This window comes from Acinonyx jubatus, chromosome A3 (assembly GCF_027475565.1).
Source record: "Acinonyx jubatus isolate Ajub_Pintada_27869175 chromosome A3, VMU_Ajub_asm_v1.0, whole genome shotgun sequence".
Classification (NCBI taxonomy): domain Eukaryota; kingdom Metazoa; phylum Chordata; class Mammalia; order Carnivora; family Felidae; genus Acinonyx; species Acinonyx jubatus.
Genome location: NC_069388.1, coordinates 27,846,785 through 27,853,332, shown reverse-complemented (window position 1 = coordinate 27,853,332; position 6,548 = coordinate 27,846,785).

Below are 6,548 nucleotides of genomic sequence, written 5' to 3'. Positions count from 1 at the left end.
GCTTGCATGAATGAGCACACACCCAAAGAGATCATCAAAACACCACTTAGAACCTGCATCATCTAGAAGAGTTTACAAAGGGCTCTTGGGATTCCCAACCAGCCCTGGGAAGTGGGTGAGGAAGCTGATGTAATTGTTGCAGCCACCCCAGTTCAGACAGACTGGGTGGCCCAAGATCAGAGGGACTATGGCCACCGAGCCAGGGATCACCCTGGTCCAGATCCAGGCAGGGCAAAGATGTTTTTAGCCCTAGTTTTCTGTTTTGGGTGGCTCAGGTGGAAAGGTCCAGTCACCCAAATAGGCTTTCATGGGTTTAAAAACAAATAACCACTGGTTCTGGGGGGTCTGAATGCAGGGCAGTCTTTCTCAACTAGACATTCCGTTCATCTATGGGAGTATTTTGAGTCCTTGCCAAAATTGGTTGGTTGGTAAGGGAACCTCCTGTCATTACACGGGCCAAGGACGTATCGCAAAGCATGGGACGTGTCCTGATGGAACGATGTTTAAAATTCAGCACCGAGTGATGGGGCACCTGGGTGGCTCATTCAGTTAAGCGTCTGACTTTGGTTTTGGCTCCAGTCGTGAGCTCACGGTTCGTGAGTTCAAGCCACATCGGGCTCCATGCTGACCATACGGAGCCTGATGAGGATTCTCTCTCTCCCTCTCTCTCTCTCTCTCTCTCTCTCTCTCTCTCTCTCTCTGCCCCTCCCCCCTCAAAAATAAATAAAACTTAAAAACTACCTAAAATAAATAAAATTCAACACCAAACGAAAAACATGAGTTAACTGGGCTGATGATGCCTCCTCACCGAGTTCAGCTTAAAAGCGAGCACGTGGGCCAGAGGCCGGGCGCAGCTCTACGCCTTTGGGTGGCATTGACAAAGTGCCCTCCAGGGACTCCTTAAGGTTGACCTGGAGCTCACGGAGGGAAGCAGCTGGTGCAGAAAGGTGGGTTCGCTGCTCCCCGCCCTCTGCCCTAGCCAGCAGCATGTTCAGAGGGGACTGTTCCAGGACTGCCTCCCAGGGCCAAAGACAAGGTCTTCCTTCTTTAAATGGGTTCTGCTCCTGTTCACGGGTGGTAGCTGTGCCCCGCCCCCCCTTTCCGGGTCCAGTCTTCTCAGGCCAGGACAGGGAAGCAGAGCAGAAACCTTAACGCTGTGGACTTCGAGTGTCCCACCCGGTCACCGGCTGAGCAGCTCATGCGTCTGTGACTTCTCTCTCCGTGGCCCCGAGCCTCACCCCACGTCCCGTTCATCAGCAAGTCCTCTGGGCTCAGCTGTACACGCGTCTCAGATCAGGCTGCTTGTCCTCCCCTTGCAGTGCCCCAGCCCAGGCGCTGTCATCTCTGCCGGTGACAACTGCCCTTACCCCACTGATGCCCTGCTGCTGCCGTTGCCCGGCAGTCTGCTCACATACAGGCGCCACACCTGTCACTTCTTTCCTTTAAAGCTCTCAGGTGCTCTCCCCCCCCCCCCCCCCCCCGCCGCCCCAATCTCTGGAAACTGCTCATTGAGGCCTGAAGAGTTCTGCAGGGCTGGCCCCTCGCGATCCCCTTGTCCTGCCTTATTTTCCTTCTTATCCTGCCTCTGGTGCATTGTATGTTCTATGTGTCTGTTCACTCTTGTCCCCTGAGCACCTGCCATGGTGCCTGATGCATAGCAGGTCCCCCACAAATAACTGGTTGGATGAACCTGCGAAGCAAAGATAAGACCTCCCGGTCTAAAGGATGACAGGATGACTACCAACAGTGCTGCTCGGCAAGGCCCCATGGGGGAGGTGCTCCAGTAACTGCAGTCCCTCCCTTCCCCCCAAAGCAGGTGCTCGTTCAGCCACAGGGGGGCATCGTTGCAAAGGGCACCTGTTGCTTCCAGCAAAGCCACTTAAAAAGGTGGAGCTGAAGACAGCCGCGTTTGTAGGTGGGGGGTGGGGGCAGTGGCAGGGTGTGAAGGGAATGCCCTCTAGCACTTTCTCTGCCCTGCCTGAGCTGGACTAGGGAGTTTAGCAAGGGCCAGTTACCCTCTATATTGAGCACCTCAGGCCTTCAATGTCAAGACCAGGTCTTTAGTTACGACTGATGATAATAGCCGCATCCATCATTTGAGCAATATCTTTGTGCCAGGCCCTGTATGTACCTTACCTCATGTAGTCTGACAGCGACCCAAAGGTACTATGGTTAGCTCATTTTATGAGAGTCTCAGCATGGTAAAGGAACTAACCTCAAGTCCCACCGCCCACACTGATGAAAAGGCAGAACCAAGATTTGAATCCCCAACTGTCTGACCACCAAACTACTGTGGAGAAGGCAGGCCCAAGGACAGAGGCAGGGGGGAATGACTAGGGCAGAGGGGAAATCAGGGAGGGCTTCTTAGAAGAGGGCACCCTTGGGGCGCCTGGGTGGCTCAGTCGGTTAAGCGGCCGACTTCGGCTCAGGTCGCGATCTCACGGTCCGTGGGTTCGAGCCCCGCGTCGGGCTCTGTGCTGACAGCTTAGAGCCTGGAGCCTGTTTCAGATTCTGTGTCTCCCTCTCCCTGACCCTCCCCCGTCATGCTTTGTCTCTCTCTGTCTCAAAAATAAATAAACGTTAACAAAAAAAAAAAAGAATTAAAAAAAAAAAAAAAGAAGAGGGCACCCTTGAGCTGGGTTGTGAAAGGTGATCAAGGGTTGGTTCTTTGACAAAGAAGAATGAAGGCTTTCCTTCCTTAAGAGACAACCCTGGAGGATGTGTGGTGTTGGGCAGGCAGATGGGGCTGACTCTGAGAGGGAGCCAGTACCAGGGACAGCATCTGGTCCCCTACTGAGGAGTGAGAGCAAGTCCCACCCCCCCCCACCCCCCACCCCCGCCCCCGTCAGACTTGTGAGATGGGAACAAACTGATGAAACCAAGAACGGACCACAGCGGCGAGGGTCCAAGCCCTTCCTCCTCGACTGGCCTCTCTCTCTGCTCCACGGTTTTCTCATTTGTAAAGTGTGTTCTCCGCAGAGTTCAAGGAATCAACATACCTAATGCTCTCAGGCCAGTGACCTGAATTGTCAGGACCAGTCTCCCTAACCTCTGAGTTCCTGTGTCCCCAGATCAGCCAGTACCATTGGTTTTGACCAACATGCTTGCACCTCCAGGGCAGATGGGGACATCCAAACTCCCCACCAGTGATAGGGTTTGTCAGATTTCAGACTGACAAGGTGGTGGGTCAGCTCCGGTGACCCTTGTACCCTCTCTCTCTGGGCCCAGGGTATGTCCTTTTCAGCCAAGAACCTGAAAGTCGAGGTCCCAATCGGCTGAGCCCCAGAAGGCTCTTACCAGGTGAGCTATCACTGATCCCTCGATCCCAAGATGAGACAGCTTTCCCTCCAGACAGGCCAGACAGGTCCCCAAATCCCAAGTGGTGGCCAGAATTCGAGAGAGACTTTGAAGTCTGAGCACTCTCAGCTCACCAGCCAGATGACAAGAGATCTGAAGTGGAGGGGGGAGGGGGGAGCCCCTGGGGACAAGAGTTATCACAAAGGCCCAACAATTATCTAAACCAAGTTCTTGAAGCCCCAAGGGCTCAGGTAGAAGTAAGCAAGAGACAGTTTTCCCACGGCCCTGAGCTAGACCTGATTTGAATTTCACCCCACCCTTTCCTGGCTGTGTGTCCTTGGACCAGCTTCTCCCCTCTCTGACCCTTAATGCCCTCATTTCTTTTTTTTTAATGTTTATTTATTTTTGAGAGAGAGACAGAGTGCGAGCAGGGGAGGAACAGAGAGAGAGGGAGACACAGAATCTGAAACAGGCTCCAGGCTCCAAGCCGTCAGCACAGAGCCCGACGCGAGGCTCGAACTCAAGAACCGTGAGTTCATGACCTGAGCTGAAGTCGGCCGCTTAACCCACTGAGCCACCCAGGCACCCTTAATGCCCTCGTTTCTAAAGGAAGAGAGTCATTATAACTTCTTCAGATGGTTAGTGTGAGAATTAAGTGAAACAGTCCATAGAGGCTCACACTTGAGCACCCAGTGTTACTTGGTCAGGGGCAGGAAGTAGAGACTATGAACTGAGACCAGTGAGCTTGCTAACAGCCCTCTGTTTTCACTAGGGGCAGCTGGGATCTTGAGCACAAGAAAATGCGTTTTCTAAAATCCAGATCTCTTGAAGATTTAAAACATTAAAACAAGTGAGAGATGTGTAGACCACGGTATCCATTGGCCAGCAAGGGTTGGTAAGCACCTGCTTGGTGCCGGGGCCAAGGGTTCACGGTCGGCCACCAGGTTCCTCCAGGGTCCCATCCCATGTACAGTCTGCAGAGAAGGACAGCAAGGATGGTGGGGGGTGGGGGGGGGGCGGGGGAGAGACCCAGAGAGCCTTCTCCAAGGAGGAGACTTTGGGGCTGAGAACTGGTTGTTGCACAGGAAATCAACCAGGTGGTCAGAGAGTAGGTGAAGAACGTTCTAGGAGGAGGAACAGAAGACACAAAGGCCAGTTAGCTCAAGAGAGCGTGGTGCACACGTGAATGAGTGAACGGCCTTGAATCGGTCTTTGTAAGACCTTTCCAAATGAATTTAAATGCCCAGCAACCCGGATGGTTACGTCAATTATGGATACATTCACACAGCGGACACAGTACAGCCATTTGTAACCACTGAGTTCTCCGGACATGGAAAAGGATGTTCTCTAAGGTACCTGGTAAGTCATTTCGAGGAATAGCGTTTACCACGGGGCAGACACTGTTCTCAGCATTTGATGGGTATTAACTTGTGATCCTTACACCAACCCCATTCGAGAAAAGGAAAAGAGAAACATGCAACATAGGTTACTTGTGCAAAGTCACTCAGCCAGCAGGTGGAGGAAGCAGGATTTGAACTTGGGACTGGATCCAATGTCTGTGCTGGACCATTTCCCCTCCCTCCCTCGGAATGTGCAGTTTGCTTCTGTAGCGGAGGCAAAACTTTACCTCTACCCATCTTAGTTTTCAGCCGGGACTTGAACAAAACTTAGACTAACAAGAGAAAAAACTTTTATTAAGTCATGCAGCACACATTACACGGGGAAACCTAATGAAAAGTAACCCAAAATGGCAGCTTAGAATTCCAGCTTAGATAGCATCTTCAACAAGGAACAATAAATTTGCCAAGAAATGACAAGGCAAAGGGAAATGGCTTAAGGCTTCTGAGGTCAGAAGGCTGTGGAAAGGTAAATATATGAGAGGGAATGGAGGAAGGTTTGCAAATTCCTCTGGTGTCATCTCTAGATTTATGTCTGTCTCCAATAAAAGAAGAATTTATACCCTGCCTTTAGGCAGAAAAGAGGGAGCTTTTTTTCCTGGGCTTGCTGCTTCTTAACTGCCTTCAGCTCAAAATACTTTTTAAGTCAAAGAGGCATATTTTGGGCTGACATATTCTGGTTTCCTTCACTTCCACCCATGTAAAATAAAATGGTTAGAAATATGTATTTGATTATATCTACATAGACACCCCCCCCCCCAATTCTGGAAAAACACACCAGACAGCAATTGTGGGTATGGGGAGATAGGACACCTGGGTGGCTGAGGGATGGCGTGGGAGGGGGACTTATCTATATTGCCTTTTCTTTGCTTTTTGCTTTAGAATTTTGTACCGTGCACTTTTTTGGGGGTCGGGGGGCAAGTGACAAGGGGCGAGGAGATTGAGAGAGAGAAGCAGGGCTCACCCAGAGTGTTTTACCCGAAGCGCAGGGCTTGTGTGACTCGAAATCACAAACTGTGGGGGCGCCCGGCTGGCTCTGTCAGTTAAGCAGCCGACTTTGGCTCAGGTCATGATCTCACGGTCCGTGAGTTTGAGCCCCGCGTCGGGCTCTGGGCTGACAGCTCAGAGCCTGGAGCCTGTTTCAGATTCTGTGTCTCCCTCTTTCACTCTCCTCCCCCGCTCATGCTCTGTCTCTCTCCTCTCAAAAATAAATAAACGTTAAAAAAAATTTAAAAAGGAAAGATATTAACAGTAATTTTTCCTGATTATCCCCGATCATCTGAAACATCTGAACCCACAAAACTTACTGTCCTCCATGATCCACCGTCACGGCCCAAGATAATGACGTCATTTAATGCGGATCCTTCCTGACTTCTTCACCGTGATGACAGTTGAGAGCCATCAGTGAGCGCTTACTTCCTGCCAAACAATTCCAAGCCCTTCAGACGAAAACTTTCCACAACGGAATTATAACTGTGGTGCTCAAAACAGCCTTGTGAAGTGTGTACCATTTGTTCTCCGTTTTACAGGTGAAGAAACTGAGGCACAGAGGGTAAGATGAGTTGTCCTGCCCCCTTATCCCCCCCCCGCCCTCCCCACACTGGGCTCCTTGCTGTTCCTCAGGCATCGCTGGCATGCTCCCACCTCCCAGCTTTTGCACATGCTTTTCCCTCTGCCTGGAACACGCTTCCAGATCTTTACACAGCCCACCCCACCGCCACGCGCACGCACACACACATGCACACTGTATGTAGGTCTCTGATCAAATGCCACCTCCTGGAAGGCCTCCCCTGACCCCCACCCCCTTCAACCAGCTTTGTTTTGCTTCATAACCATGTTTACCACCGGCCATGG